The sequence below is a fragment of the Gossypium arboreum genome, chromosome 10, assembly GCF_025698485.1.
Source record: "Gossypium arboreum isolate Shixiya-1 chromosome 10, ASM2569848v2, whole genome shotgun sequence".
Taxonomy (NCBI): Eukaryota; Viridiplantae; Streptophyta; class Magnoliopsida; order Malvales; family Malvaceae; genus Gossypium; species Gossypium arboreum.
The window spans coordinates 5,303,276-5,319,833 of record NC_069079.1 but is presented as its reverse complement, the minus strand read 5'-3'; the positions used below and the strand labels follow the sequence as shown (position 1 = coordinate 5,319,833).

Genomic DNA, 16,558 nt, shown 5'->3' with positions numbered 1-16,558 from the left:
GGGTGTGAGTGAATCATGAGGGTGACCTTATATCATCCCTACCACAACTACATAAGGTTTGAAATTTTATATTGCCCCCATTCTCTTAAATAGTCGGTGTCACATGGATTTTTCTAAATTAATAAAATTGTTAAAGGAGTAAATTGCACTAAATACACATTCATTTTAAATTAATTCTTAAATTTGAAAATATTTTAATTATATTTTAAAATTATCAATGTTATATCAATAATATTCTATTATTATTAAAATTGTTAGTTTAAGTGTTAAATGAGCTATTAGCTCTTATGTGGCATAATTTAAAATGAAAATTTAAAAAAATGAATATTGTAACAATCTTATTTTTGAGGTTTTCAAGATTTTATAGAAGCAATTGCTCGCTCTCTTTTTCTTCGATTTTATTTTATGTTTAGTTTTTAATTTTAAAAGTTATGTAGCAAAATTTTATTTTTCTTTAAAACATTTATTTTAATTATGTCACATAAGAATTTGTATGTCATTTAATGGTTAAATTAACGGTTTCAATAATGAAGGATCGATTGATAAAATATTGATAGTTTAGGATGTAATTAGAATGTTTTGAACTTTTAAGATCAATTTAGAACAAGAGTCATAATTTAAGGATGTAAAGTGTAATTGAATCAATTTTAAAACACTTTAATTTAGGATAAGATTGTATTTAATGATAATTTTGCCAAAGTATATATTCAAATCATATTGAGTAATCAATAAGGGTGAAGTCAGAAATTTTTTAGGAGAGCGAAACTAAATTTTAATTTTTATGATAGTAAAAATATAATTTCACCATTTGATTAGCTTATATTTTTATAATTTTAAAAGATTAAATCAAATATTTATCATTTTGAGGAAAATCAAAATATAATTTATTTTATTAATTTAAAATTTTAAAATTAAATATTAAAGGAATTAAATAAAAATACTTCATTTTAAGAAGGGGGATCCTTTCCAACCCCCTAGATACGCCCTGCTTAAAAGGATAATAAATATCATCAATTTAAAATGAATGCAATCCATGGGTGGAATCCAAATCATATGGCATTATCCGTCTCCTCTAGACTGAATAGCAGCCACAATTTCATGTGTAACAAATGAGTACAATGCATTTCCCCTCATGCAAACGACTGGTCCTATAAACCCTTTTTCATAAATAAATACAAAAACATCACTTTCGAAACTTAAAATTCAAAATATAAAACTCAAAAATTTGAAACTGGAAACTCAAAACTCAAAAGAGAAACAAAATAAATTACAATTTGTAGCGACGTAAAAATTAGCTTTAGCTTCGGTCGCTAATTGTGGCGATTAAAAACTTGGAAATTAAAGTTTGATTTAAAATAAACCGGGAGTCGCCACCGATCCTTTTTCTAGGTGTGATCGGACACCTATTAGATTTCCTTTTTTAAAAACGAGAAAAAGGCCGAGTTAAGGTCTACGTTAAAAAGTCAGAGAAAAATTAGGGTTCAGAGTTGGTTACGCGAGGAAGGTATTAGCACCCTCGCGACGCCAAAAATTGGTATCTCATAAACAAGTGTTGTCTTGATTTTCAAAATATGAGTTCAAAGTAATATTCAATCGTGATCCGATTCAAAACACGAAAACTTTCAATTTTGATTTCCTTTTTGAGAAGGGTATACCGATTAAATACGAACCGACAAATTCCACTCAACATAGCAATGGAACCGTCGACTTGGTATTAAACCGATATGTTGCCTTTGATTATCGAAATTAATTTAGAAACAAAAACGTGATTTTTTAAAACGTGTAAGACAAAACGAATACAGAAATAAATAAACAAATGAAAGGACTAGGTATACATATTTAAGCAAATGACAAACATAACAAAAATATTAAAACAATAACCGTGCATGCAAGATTAAATATGATATAGTATTGAATACAAGAACACAAAAGAATACGATGAATATACACATGAAAATAATTAAGAGTATATATGTAAAATATGTATATGTAAATATTAATGGTATTAGCAAGATGTATAAGATAATAAAATATATAACTAGTGATGTTAAATATATATTCATAATATTTACGTATGTACACAAAATAAATATCGAGGAACACATGCACCTAAAGAACATATATACCAATATATATAACGATACTATGAAAGGAACGAAACAAATAATGCATAAGGTTAAAACGAGGTTTTGAATAAAATTATTACCTATATACATATATAATAATAAAATGGATACATGAAATGACATGAGAAATATACGTATGAATTTAGTATACAAGACTAACAATTGAATAGAATCATACACATGCACAATATTAGAATGTACATACATACATAATAATAATGTTAGAACACCTATTAATAATATTACGTAGATATATGCATATATGTATAATAATGATGAAAATAATAATAATAATAGTGAAAATAGGATAATAATAAATATAATAGTAAAAGATAATACTATATGAAATGTGTATATATATATATGATAACACACATATGCTAATATGAATAACGATAATAATACTAATAATAATAATAAAATACGAAGAAGTATATATAATATAATAATAATATTAAAATACAATAATTAAAATAATATTATATATGAATATATACAATATTCACATGTAAAAAGCGTATACTAATACATAGTAATAATAATAACAATAATAATGATAATACTAATAATAATAATAATAATAAATAAGAAAAAGGACAAAAATGAACTAAAAACAAAGCTTTGGGGCTTAATTTTAAAAAAATAAAAGGAAAGGACCTATTTGAATGCGCTTGGAGCGACGGGGGCTTACAGCGCAATTTTTGGCGCATTTAAGCGGTGCGTATCATAGGGGACCAAATTGCGAACGCAACAATCAACGGGCCAATTTTAAAAAATATAAACTAAATTGTAAACGCCTAAAAAGCGGAAGGGTCATTCGCACAATTAGACCCTTCCGCAAAAACACTGGATCGACCTGGAGCGGATCGGGTCGACCGACCCGTCTCAAAACAGCGTCGTTTTGTGTTTAAATCCGGTACCAAAAGCGGTACCGTTTATTTGGCTATAAATAGCCTAAAATCTAAAAAAATCAATTGTGAGGTGGGAAAGAAAAAAAAAAAGAGAGAAAGGAGAGAAAAGAAAGGGAGAGGGAGGGAGCTCGGTGGGACTTGACCGGGGTCCGGTCACACGGACGGTCATCGGCCATCATCGGCCGGCCTGGCCGGCCACCGCATCTGTGGCGGAGAGGTAAATTTTTTCTTTTTGTATTTTATTTTATGTTTTAAAATATTATTATCTATTTATTTATATGTATTTATGGGTGTAAAAAAATTAAATCGAAGATAGAAATAGAAAAAAACAATCATATTAGGGTTTTGATTTCTAATTTTGCCTTGTTGATTCTTGGTTTTGGGTATTGAATCTCGCCTTTTGATGTTAAAACGTAGTATCAATTGTTTTTTGTTAAGAAAGCGAAAAAGAAAAAAGAAAGGAGAAAAAAAAGCCCTTTTACATTATTGTTCGCCTTTTATAGCCTATTTTTGTCACACTTTTATTATTCTTTTTGCTATCCGCTCGCTTTGCTTACATTGTTTTTGCGGGGCATGGAGGACCAGGCGCGTGCATGGAGGCATGGGGCGTCGTGGGGAGTGGTGTACTGGGTATGGGGCTAGTGTCGAGGCGTGGTGGCAAGCACATGGGACATGGCGCCTGAAACCCTAGGGTTTCGCTTTCCAAATTTTTCGAGTTTGGGCCTATCGGGCTTTCTTGTTTTGGGTTGGTGATGTATTAATTGGGCTTGGTGGGTATTGGGTTGTTTAAGTTAGGGTAGGTTAGTGGGTTTAGTTAGGTTTAATGGGTTTTGGGTTTGTAAGGGTTTAGGGGTTTGGCCCAAAATTGGCCTGTACACAATTAATATTTAAATAAAATTAATTATAATTATTTTCAAGTCTTCAATATTCCTTTATATTATATCAATAATGATGTATTAAATGTTAACCCATGTATAATGGTTCTTCCAATTATTTAAAAAAAAAAATTCAAATCTTAACTAAAAATACTTAACTTCTTCACTGCAAATATTAGCCAAATAAGAAATCACATGCACAATTAGACGAAAAATGAAACCACACTTACACACAACAATAATGTAGGTAAAAGTATTATAGAGACTATTATACTAGAAGTTAGATTACACCATGTCTCCTCTACTAAAAACGGGCAATTAATCCCTATACATTAGTTCAAATAGCATATTGGTCATTTTTATTAAAATTTTCATTCATTTCTATAGTGGTGGATCCTAGGATTAAGATTTTGGGGAAGAGGCTAGTAAAATCTTCTGGGAGCACTCTTCTCATTTTTGTATTCATTTTTTTTTCTTTTATCTTCTTCTTTGGTTTGTTTTGAAATAGAGGAAAATTAAGAAGTAGTCTGCATGGGAGGAGAAACTAACGTATTATATGAAATTGATAATCTTTTTAACTCTTCTGTATCTTTTGATTAAGGAAAATGGAAGAAAAATTGAGGATCTCAGTTTAATTCATTGAATTTGTATTGTGATGATTAAGGTCATTGTTAACCTTTAAAGTTTCTCTGTATGCAAGTGAATCATGGTTTTCTTACATATGTATGCCTTCGTTTTGTTTCTGATGTGGTTGTTATGGTTAGCTAACCGAGAAAGAGGAGGCTCAAACAATAAGGGAAAATTAAGCAGATGTAGTCTCTATCAGCTTTTAGGTATTTTGCTGGTAAGTTTTTAAACTCAAATCCTTAGTGTTTGTATTATGTATATCAGTACGGTGTTGTTGTAGTATGTTTGACTTCATGTTCTGATGATGATAAGGAGTTGAATTATTGTGGGATGTTTGTCGTACGGTTGAAGCATGCAAAGTAATGATCTACAGATGCATATAAGTTTTTTGTTTTGATGAACTATCACTGGTAAAGTAATTACTAAATAGGTTATCATTGAAATAGTCCGATAGGTGATATGTTTTGTATGATCTATGTTGTGTTATTATCATTATGTTTAGTTGAATGCTTGTTATATGTCATTCGTTAAATGAATAATATGCGAAGCGTAGAGGTATGTGATGGTGGATGGACATTGAAGAAATGTCATGTTGTGCACCTTATGCCACATGTTATTGGTTTTGCGGAGGTTCAGTTGGATTGTACGGAGATATATGCACACATATTTATGATAACCCTACGTGGGAACTTTAAAGTATGAGACTTTGCGGAGTTTAAGGCTTAAAGCCTCATGTATATATGCAAGTCCCATGGCCATGGACACACGCAAGATAAGGCGACCGCTGAACTTATCTCATGATTTGAGTTACGACAGTCCACTAGACTTGTTCTCTAAGTTTCATGACAAAGTTGTACATGGAATTTCTCTATACGAAAGTTCGTGGAATGGTTCGCATATATGAACCTGCATCTATATGTAAATATTTGTCTATGGATCCGCATGTATGAGTCTGCAAAATATGAGTTCACATCCATGAATCTTCTATATGAATTTGTATGTATGACGATCAGCTAGATTTATCTTTATGGTTCAAGCTATGACAATTTGCTGATCTTATATTCATGTTTCAAGCTTAAGAGTTCAAAGGGACTATCTTTCACAAGAGTCGGTATGGACTATTATCCAAGCAAGAGATCGCATGGGCTTGTCCTTATGTTCAAGCTATGAGAGTTCGTATAAATTATTTTTCTCAAGCTAAAACCTACAGGGATCTTTTTTCAAGTAGGAGTCCGCCAAGGACAACTTTAAATCAAGAGTCCGCAGTGACCATCCGCCAAACAAGAGTCCGGCAATGACTATCATTTAAGAATGAGTTCACAAGTAAGAACCCGCATATATGAATTTGTGATTATGGTTCCACATATAAAGGTTCGCATGTATAGTCTGCAAGTAGATATTTACCAAGCTCGAGTCCGCGTATATAAAACTTTATGTGTAAATCCGTATGCAAAATTCTCGAAGTGTGAATCTCTATACATGAGTTTTCTAGAATAAATCCGTCGTACGTTAACCCACAATGGTAATAATTGTTAAAGTAATTCGCATATGTTTTGCTAGAAAAAGAGATAATAATCCATCTTGTATAAAATTAATGCAAATAGGTAAACGAAATCATTCTGCATTGTAGCCTATAGCACAAGCGATAGAAATGGAGGATTGTGACAATATAGAAAGTGAAAAAATTTTCAAGTTAAGCTAAAGCAATGGAGGACAACAATACACCAGGAAGATGTGTGAACTAGACTTGTGCAAGTGATGTTAAACAGGAGATTAGACCCATGAAGTTCTAATTTATAAAATCTTAGACGGTATGTTATTTTAGTAACTCACTAAGTTCATTTGAACTTACTTAGTTTTTGTTATGTTTTTCCAAATATATTAGTGTATGTAAAGAGTTGAAGAGGGATCAAGCTAGAATTTGTTTAAGCTTAGGTGTTTGTTCTTAGTTGTAACATGTATATAATGGGTTGGCTTAGAGGTTGAGCCTCCAGGTCAGTTTTTTTCTAACCATATATAGTATTTTATTTACAATGAAGAGAAATCAATTCAAAATATTAAAATTGTTATTGTTAATTTTTCATAAGTCCGTCTGTTAAGATTTTTAAACTAGAAAGTTATAGTTTGTATTTTCGTTTAGCAGGTTAACTAATTAAACATGTTAAGATGTTATTGACAATAATCGAACTAAGAGATGCTAAGAAAGGAGGTGGGTTTCCAGTTGGTGAATGATTTAGGCACATATTTGGGAGTTCCATTATTGCACAATAGAATGACTAAGGAAACTTTTCAATTCTTGATTGATGAAGTCCAAAGCAAGTTGAATGGATTTGCTACTAGATTATTGTCAATGGCTGGAAAAATCACCCTAGTGAAATCAGTGTTATAAACTATTCCTAGTTATCTTATGCAATCAACAATGAAAACAGTGGAAGTGTGTTAAAAAACTGAGCACGAAAATTTTTACAGTAAGATATTATCCTTGATATAGTAAAATAAATAAATAAAGTGACAAAAAGGGAAATTTTGAGTTATGTCAACATTGGGGAGTATATTATGATATATTAATTCAAGAAAGGACTAAATTATAAAAGTGAGAAAAGTTTTGTTGCACAAGAGTAAATACTCAAAATTTGAGAGGTTAAAGTGTAAATATAAAAAATTTGAAGGACTAATAGTGTAAATATTTTAAGGGTGGAATGATATAGAAACTAAGGAAAATGGATGAATTAGGACCAAATTGAATAGGTGAAGAATAATGATGGAATAAATTGCAATTTTACCAAATTTAAATGATGACTCGATGATGAAATTTTAAAAGATCATAAATGGAAAAATGGTCAATTAGAAGGAGATAGAAATTTAGAAGGTAATGATGATGTTGAAGATATTTTAGATTAATTAATTAATTAAATAAATATTAGTTTATTAATATTTTTATTTGATTTTTAAATGTTATTTTATTATTATTTTATTTAGTATGTATAAGGAAAGAAAGATGAAGAGCTATCATCTTTTTCTCATGCACACAACATATGAAGAGAAAAGAAAGAAAGAAACTTCATTTCCTCTACAATTTGGTCCTTTCACAAAAAATCCACCATTTTCACTTAGAAATTAAAAGAATTTCCATAGCCATCAAGAGAGAAAGATGACAAGGAGACTATGGGGAGCTAGAATATCAAGTTGGATTCAAGAAATAGAAGCTAGAGGAGAGAGAAAATCAAATTAGAGATTGAAATCAATAGAACAATGTAAGAATATCAAGATTTCAATATATTTTTAAGTGTAATATTATTGAAAAAAGCAATGGAATGATGTGAATGTAGAGTTTTCTTATATAAAGTTTTATGTTCTTGATATGTTAGTAAAGGAAAATAAGAGAAAGTGATGAAAAAAATTGTAGAGAAAGGAAATAGGGGTGTTACAAGATTTGTGTGGGGGTCTTCTAATGAAGAAAAGAAAATGTCGTTAGTGAGCTGGGAGAATTGTTGTGAACCAGTGATGTATGGATGATTAAATTTGAGAAAAATAATTTCCCAAAACTATTCCTTTCTAATGAAATTGGCTTCTCAACTTATTACTAACCTGGATAAGTCATGGGTTAAGATTCTGTGGCAGAAATATAATATGCTTGAGATTTGCCCTCTTTCTTTATACAGAACTAATAGCTCGTATACTTGGCGATTAATCAATATGGTGTGGGAAAGCTTTCGGTCAAATACTTTTTGGAGTATGGGTAATGGAATGTCAGTTAATTTCCTCACGGATAACTGGATATCAAAACTGGGATCTCTTCACAGATACTTACGGTAATCAACGGTCGTTTCTATGGAGGCTAAAATTACGGCTATGACAAACCCAAATGGTGGTTGGAATTGGAGTGTACTAGCTCAATGCTTTGATTAGGAGATTTTTGAGTATATAGCTCTTGCCCTCCACCAGTGGAGGTTTTGGGAGATGATACTTGCTTATGAAAGAATAATGACTCGGGTAAGTTCCCAGTTAAGGAGGCTTATAAAAGTCAGATTCAAATTGACCCTACTACTCATAACAATATCTCGAAAGTAATTTGGAAGAAATTTCTGCCTCCTAGAATAAAGAATTTTTTAAACGGTTGATGTTGAAGAAAAGACTGTTAACAAATCACGAAAGAGTCTGAAGAAGATTGACAAACAATAGTAGTTGTATTCTATGTGGGAACTGCCAAGGAACTCTCATCCACACATTGCGAGATTGCAACATCGCGATTAAATAGGGATTTTTTTTGTAGTTACTTGCTAGTTTATTTGGAAGCACATGAATGTAGTAATATTTCAGGGGAAATACGGTAGCTTTGAAATGATAGTTGGACAAGCTGAAACACTCACTATTCATACAAGCAATGCAGCAGCAGAGTCGAAAGAAGAATCATCAAGAACTACTGCCATCAAATAGAAGGCATCTAACCATGGTTAGGTAAAAATTAACTCGGATGGAGCTACAACAAAGAGAGAAAATTGGTCAGCTGTAGATGGCATTTTACGTTATTCACATGGTAACTATTTAGTAGGATTTTAATGATTTATTAGGATAGGTTCAGTTCTAACGGTTGAGTTATGGGTGATCCTCTATTGTAACACCCCTATACTCATATTCGTCGCCGGAACTGGGTTACGGAACGTTACCAAGATTTTTCAGAACATTACTTAGATAATTTATGCAAATTACTATTCATTTACCGAGATCATTAATAACGTCCCTTGATTGGGCCCTCGAGGCCCAATACGAACATTATAATCGAGTTGGGACTTAATTGAGACCTCTAAGAATTTTTTGTGACTTTTTAAAATTTTTCCAAGGTGCAGGGCTCACATGCTCGTGTGACCCTGAGACACGCCTATATTAGAGGTCGTGTCCGACCCTGTGTAACTTTCTGACTTGCACACACGGCCATGCTACACGCCCGTGTGGCACACACGACTAAGACGCATGCTTGTGTGCTCAATTCTAAGCATTCTATTTCTCAAAATTAAGATGCAGGGGACATACGGCCTAACCACATGCCCGTGTTACCAGGTCGTATGTCACACACGGTTTAGACACACGCTTGTGTGGATAAAATAAAACCATTTCTAGCTTTATTTCTCACCCAAAATTTCACCCATGACCTGCACTTGAATCACACATACAAATACCAACTATTTCAAGCATTCAAGATAAGAAAACTCTATCATTCAACATGATATATCATCACAAGCATTCATATTTACAATTTTATTCTTTAATAAGCATATATATCATCACAAGTATTCATGTTTACAATCTTATTCTTTAATAAGCATACTTGTTTCCCCTTTCTTAATCAAACAATATATAGTACCTATGTTATCACCATAACATGAATTTAAATACATATATACATATACCAAAATATAACCATCACTAGCCATTTCAATGGCTAGATTACAATAGTCATTTGCATTTTCATGCCAATATGGCCAACATAACCTATACATTACAACCATAATTGATTTACCATATATATACCGACATAGGCCGATGGATAGTGTGAATGATCTCCGACAAGCTTCCAATCCAACGAGCTTCCGATTTACTTTAAAACAGGGGAAAATAAAACAAAGTAAGCATAAAATGCTTAGTAAGTTCATATAACATGGTACTTAACTTACTATTCATCCTATTTGAGGTAACTAAGTAAGGCATATTCAACCACTTTGATCCCAAGCCCTACACATATCCTCATTGCCCTTATTAGTCCTATATTCCATAGTAACGTCAAGACATGTATGGGTTCAACAACAATCAAGTTTTCATGCACATATACTTTTTACAACATGTATTCATTTAACATGTATAGACCATCTCTTATTATTACAAGTATAGCTTCATAGTAGTTCGTTTTGAGTTCAGATCATTTCATGTCAAGACTTTACTCATTTTATTCAAGTATTAAAGTCACACAAGTAATAGTACATTCAAGGTGTACAAGTCTATGATTAAGGATGAACATTCTTGTCAAGTAATTTCCATATACAAATATCATCTTCTTGTATTTCATGTAATATTCTTTTAATGTCATATTTCCTTATCATATATATCATTCCATGTTAATTTGTTTTAAATTCATCTTTGCCCTTATCAGAACTTTACCCGTTGAATTTATTCGAAATATTGATGGATACACAGGTAGTACACTCAAGGTATACAAATCAGAATCCGTCAATTCATGTCCAACAGTACCCTTAAGGTAAAATTTTCAGAGAGTATACTCTCGAGCTACACATGTATACGACAGGATTACCAGTCCAGGCTAAATCCTTTTTGTGTCATATGCTCTAAAGAGCTTGATCTGGATTACCCGTCCGGGCTAAATCCAATCCATTATATACTGTCGAGAGGACTTATATTAGGACTACCTGTTCGGGCTAAATCCTTTCTGTAATAAAGTCATTAGGATTACTCGCCTGAGCTAAATCCATTCTGCAACAAATGTAGAACCTCATTTATTTCAGACAATTATATTTATCCATCGATTTTCATTTATTCAAACGAGATTTAACATTTCCATGCATTTTCCGGTATGTGATCATTTCATACATCTTTAACATCCATATAATTCATGTGATAATATTCCACATCCCTTCCAAGCATAAAAACAACATTTCCATCGTTTACCCTTTTAACATCTATCGGGCATTATCAATTAATTTGAACATTTTTATTTATCGAGCTTGATTGGATATATAATCCTTTCACATATATATGAAATTTATACAATTTACAAAATCACAATCAAAACAAGCATGTAAATAAACATAATTTAGTTACACGAACTTATCTCTACAAAGGTTCGTGTACAAACATCTACTAATCTGACATTTTCCTCTTTTTCCTCGTTCTAACTCTGAATTTGGTCTATCCAGATCTAGTGAGTAAATTTTACATCAATTTCACACATCTCATATTTATTTGGATTCAATTTACGTTGTAATAGCCCAAAATTTCTATAGTAAGATATTATCCTGATATAGCCCTCTTGAAGAATATTGTAAAATGGATTTAGTCCGGACGGGTAATCCAATTAGGTCCAATTTAGCTTTGATGGCAATTCGGATCTAAGCTCATTAGAGTAATTGTCATTGCAGGATTTAGCCTGACCGTAATCCCGACAATACACTATGAGTTTATATTATGAGGATTTAGCTCGATGGTAATCCCATTGTAAGGATGAGGTTCGAGGGAGTGTGCTTTCTGAAATGAAATGTGTAAGACCATGGTTGAAAGATACCATGGCAACATGATATGAAATGTGTAAGACCATGGTTGAAAGATACCATGGCAACATGATATGAAATGGGTAAGACCATGGTTGAAAGATACCATGGCAACGTGACATGAAATGAATAAGACCATGGTTGAAAGATACCATGGCAACATGACAGAAAATGAGCAAGACCATAGTTGAAAGACACTATGGCATCATGTCGAAGATAAATAAGATCGTGGATGAGAGATGCCAAGACATCTGTTGAACAACTAATATTCAGGTAATATGTACCGGATGACGAATGGTTATATGAATTGGTTATACAAAATGGTTGTGTGAAATGTTTACAAGAATTGGTCATATGAAAATATATCTACAAAATAGTTGTATGAAATAATTAAGAAGATAGATAAATGAAATAAGTATAGGTACATGGAATTTAATTTATGTTAAGTTTAACATGAACAATTATTGAAATAAATATATATAAGATATATGAAAATGATGGTGCATGAAATATTGATATAATGAAATGAATGATATATGCTTATGAAGAAACGACAAGAGAATAATATGTTTTCATGACATGTACATATATGATTATCTTTGATATGTTGATACAAGGAAATTATGTAAATTGAGACTATTATTAAACTCAAGTGTGATATGTCGAGAAAATAAGTATATCAATGTTGAAATTATATGAAATATGTACAAGTATACTAACAATGTTGTTGTTTGATACTTAGACAAATGCCAAGCTATTGATTGAACGGTAATATGTTTATTTATATGATGCATTGAATCAGTAAGTATTTAATTGAATTTTTTTGTTAAATAATATGTAAATACTAATAATGTCCCGAAACTCTGTTCCGAAAACTGATACGGGATAGGGGTGTTACATACATTCTAGGTGAAATTACCATTTTGCCCTTAACTTTCCCATAAATTACCATTTTGTCTTTAGGCTCGGAAAATGAAATTCATGAAATCAGAACCTCTACCCAACCCTAGCCGAAATATACATACAAACCCAACCCTAGTCGAAATATACATACAACTTTTACAGCACATACATTTCACAAATTTCAGTATTTTCCATAGATTTTCACCATTTTTCATTTTAGTCCCTAAATCAAGTTTTCATGAAAAATCACTTTGTAAAAATTGTTTATCTATCATCAGTCTTTCGTTTTCTACCATAAATTTCAAATTTCCAGCATATATATCCTTGAACCAATTTTTATACCTTGATAAATTTTCAAATTGATCCCCCAAATAGATAGTTTAGGCTATCCCAGTTTCAAAAATATCAAAATTACTAAAAACGGGATAAGAAAACTTACCCAATTTGGAAATGAAAGTTTCTTCTCTCTCTGCTAGGGTTTACATGTCTTATTTTGGGGAAGAAGATGAGAAAATATCAATTTTATTTTCTTTTCATCTTTTTAATTAACTAATTTAATGGAATTCCAATTTAGTCCCTAGCCTTTTTCTTATTTTCCTTGGATGAATCATCCAAAAAATATTTACATACTTTTTATTAATGGTCTAATTACCATATAAGGACCTTAACTTTTGAACTCCATAGCTATTTAATCCTTATAGCTACTAGAATTCAATTTTCGTATTTTATGCGATTTAGTCCTTCTTGTAATTAGACACTTAATCGATAAAATTTTCTTATCAAAATTTTCACATGACATTTCTAGTATAATATAGATCATATAATAAAATAAAAATAAATTATATTTTTAGGCTCGAATTTATGGTCTTGAGACTACTGTTCCAATTTTACCGAAATTGACCTGTTATATCCATGGTCTTGAACTAGATTGGAGGAAGGGATACACCAAGGTGATAATTGAATCTGGCAATAAAAGTGCAGTGGATATGCTAACAGATGATTGACTAAGGTCATTATCAGCAACCTTAGTTCGAAGAATAAAGGAGGAATGCAAGCGCAATTGAACTGTCATGTGACACCTTATACCCGATCTAGTCGTTAGATTCAAATATAAAATGTCACATTTCGTTACCGAACCAACTCACTTTTCCATTTTTTTAAAAAGGAAACGTAGTGGTAAAATTATTTTATATAAATTTCGGCAGCATTTCTGCCTATTTTACATAAAACCCCTGCAAAATTTAGGTTTTTACAAAATATCCACATTCAAATTATCTCCCAAATTAATTCCTAGCACTACAATTTCTCAAAATATATCAATAAACTAGATTTCTATGCTTTACTATTTTATCAAAACATTAGTTATAAAATACTAGCTAAGAAAACATAATGAAAATATTTAAATTCAGTTTACGACATAATATTATATATTTATAAGTCTAGGTACATGCCATTTACATCAACTATAAAGTAAACTCTTCACTAACATTATTTAAACTGAGCTTCGGTTCTTCGAATGTTGCTGAAACGATCTAACGAATCTAACTACCTGCATTTAAAAAATAGTCAAATCGTCTGTTGAGCAATTTTATGCTCAATGGTCTAATATCATATAAATCATTACATAAGTATTGGACACAAATTAATTAATAGAAATAAACTAAAACATGATCATAAATATCATTAATAACATCACAATAAAAAAATTCTAATATTAATAAACTTTAATATTTTGATATTGACAAATCAAATAAAGAAAATAAGCTTTTTAATTAAATTCAAAATCGTGTAATTAATTTAATTTGCACAATATAGAAATTCAAATAAATTCAAGTTTTGTTTTTATTTTTTTTCAATTTAGACCCCGTACTAAAGTTTAGACTCATAACCAGATACAAGAATTTGCCACCTCGAGTTGTTCGGCAACGATGGCTATCAGAGTAGTCCACAACCCTCTGGGAATTGGGACTGCCTACAACCCTCTGAGAATTGGGGCTAACAATAACAACTGACCAACTTGGCCTTTTCTCCATTGACTCTCTGGGAATTGGGGAGATCTAAATTCTCTGACATAAAGACTCTATGGCATGCCAACTATATCTGATTTAGTCTACTTAGTGAAACGGGGTAAAAACCAAATTTCATGATCTATTTCAATTCCATTTTCATATAATTCTCATTTCAATTCTGTTTCATGTTCAAATCACATATCCCTTAATGTAAAATAGGCTTCCAATTTGAAACATATTAAATATTTTCTTGCTCAATTATCTAAAATCATAATACTCAAATCCAAATCATAACCATAAATTTGCTAATTTAATCTTATGAAAAATATAGTATTCATCTCGAACATAATTTTATAAACATTAACTAAATCAGTCAAACTCATCCAAAACTCATAAAAATAAAATAAAAGAAAATAAAAATAACTAGTCATATTAAATTAAATATTCTAAAGCTTTATGTAATGAAAATAAGATATTAGCACAAACCAAAATTTTAATTGCTCTGCTCCTTTTCTTCGCCTTTCTCCTTCAAGATGTTCGCTTCGTTTTTAGCTACAATAGGAGCAATTCAATACGAAACAATATCATGTTTCCATTCTAAAACTAAAACTAATAAAAACAAACTTAAATATGCATGATTGCTCATATTGACAACTTAAGTTTTCTAGTCTGAAATTTGCATATCTTTCGACTCGATTATTCGTTTTCAATTCCGTCTTTACCAGAGTACTCACTTCTTCACAAGCTATCATTTAGCTCCAATATTACACAAAGTGGCCAATATTCTCTACTTCCCCTTTAATATGGGCAAATATACCAAATAAACTTTTCATCCATTTTTGTTTATTTTTCACACTTCTAACAAGCTAGAACTCATTTTCTAATAATTTCCTATCTAAAAATATATCTATTTCACTTAAGTTTTCTAAGCTTCCATCAATGTCCTTTAATGACAACTTTTAAAATACTTGATAAAATAAAAACTATTGGTATATATATAAAGCAAGCTTCAAAGATTCAAAATCTATAAAAAAAATTGAAGAAAAATCATACCTTAAACTTGAATTTGAAGGAAAAAGATGGAAGAATTTTTTTCTTTCCCCTCTTTGTTTGACATGAAAAGAAAGAAGATAAGAAAGATGTTATCTTTCTCTCATTTTTCTCTTTTATATATATATATATATATATATATATATATATATATAATATTATTAATATTAATTATTAAAATACTATTACTTAATAAAAAATCATTTAAAAGCGATTATGAAACTATTGATTTTTTAAGTAATAGAAAAATTGCTATTAAATCCTTCCTATTAAAATAAAATAGGATAATTGCACTTTAATCTCTATACTTTTCAAACTTATTCAATTTAATCTCTAAATTCAATATAAAATTTTTAACTTAACCACATACTCCTACTAATAATCCTCCATGTTTTCATGTCGCAGTTTTCTCTAAAAACAATCACAATTTCTTATATTACTATTTATTTATAGATCACTTATTCTAGGACTTCTACCATAAATATTATTCTTCTCTTTTTTTTTTTTTTTGTTAAAAGTGGGGATGTTACATGTCAAATTTCAACACGTCTTCTATGAAGTGAATAAAGTGACTGATTGCATAGCTAAGTCTTGTTCTAGGAACAAATATGATTTAGAAATTATTGATTTCCCTATTTTTGATGTTAGGCAACTTCTTTTACAAGATCAAATGGGGGACTTCCATGTAAGAAATATTAGACCTTAAGGCTCTTGAATGCTTTCCTTACTTATCAAAAAAAGAAGAAAAATGCATATTTGGTTGTTTTAGTCATGTTAGTC

General features: G+C 30.7%; 1 long non-coding RNA gene across 1 annotated transcript; it reads right to left on the bottom strand.

Annotated features, from left to right (window-relative positions):
- Positions 1-14,110: 14,110 nt before the first annotated feature.
- Positions 14,111-15,880, bottom strand: LOC128281781 (uncharacterized). Its single transcript, XR_008272050.1, has 3 exons — positions 15,782-15,880; positions 15,215-15,280; positions 14,111-14,268 (listed from the first exon to the last, which is right to left on the bottom strand). It is a non-coding gene; the product is annotated as an uncharacterized LOC128281781 (long non-coding RNA).
- Between the last annotated feature and the right edge of the window lie 678 nt (positions 15,881-16,558).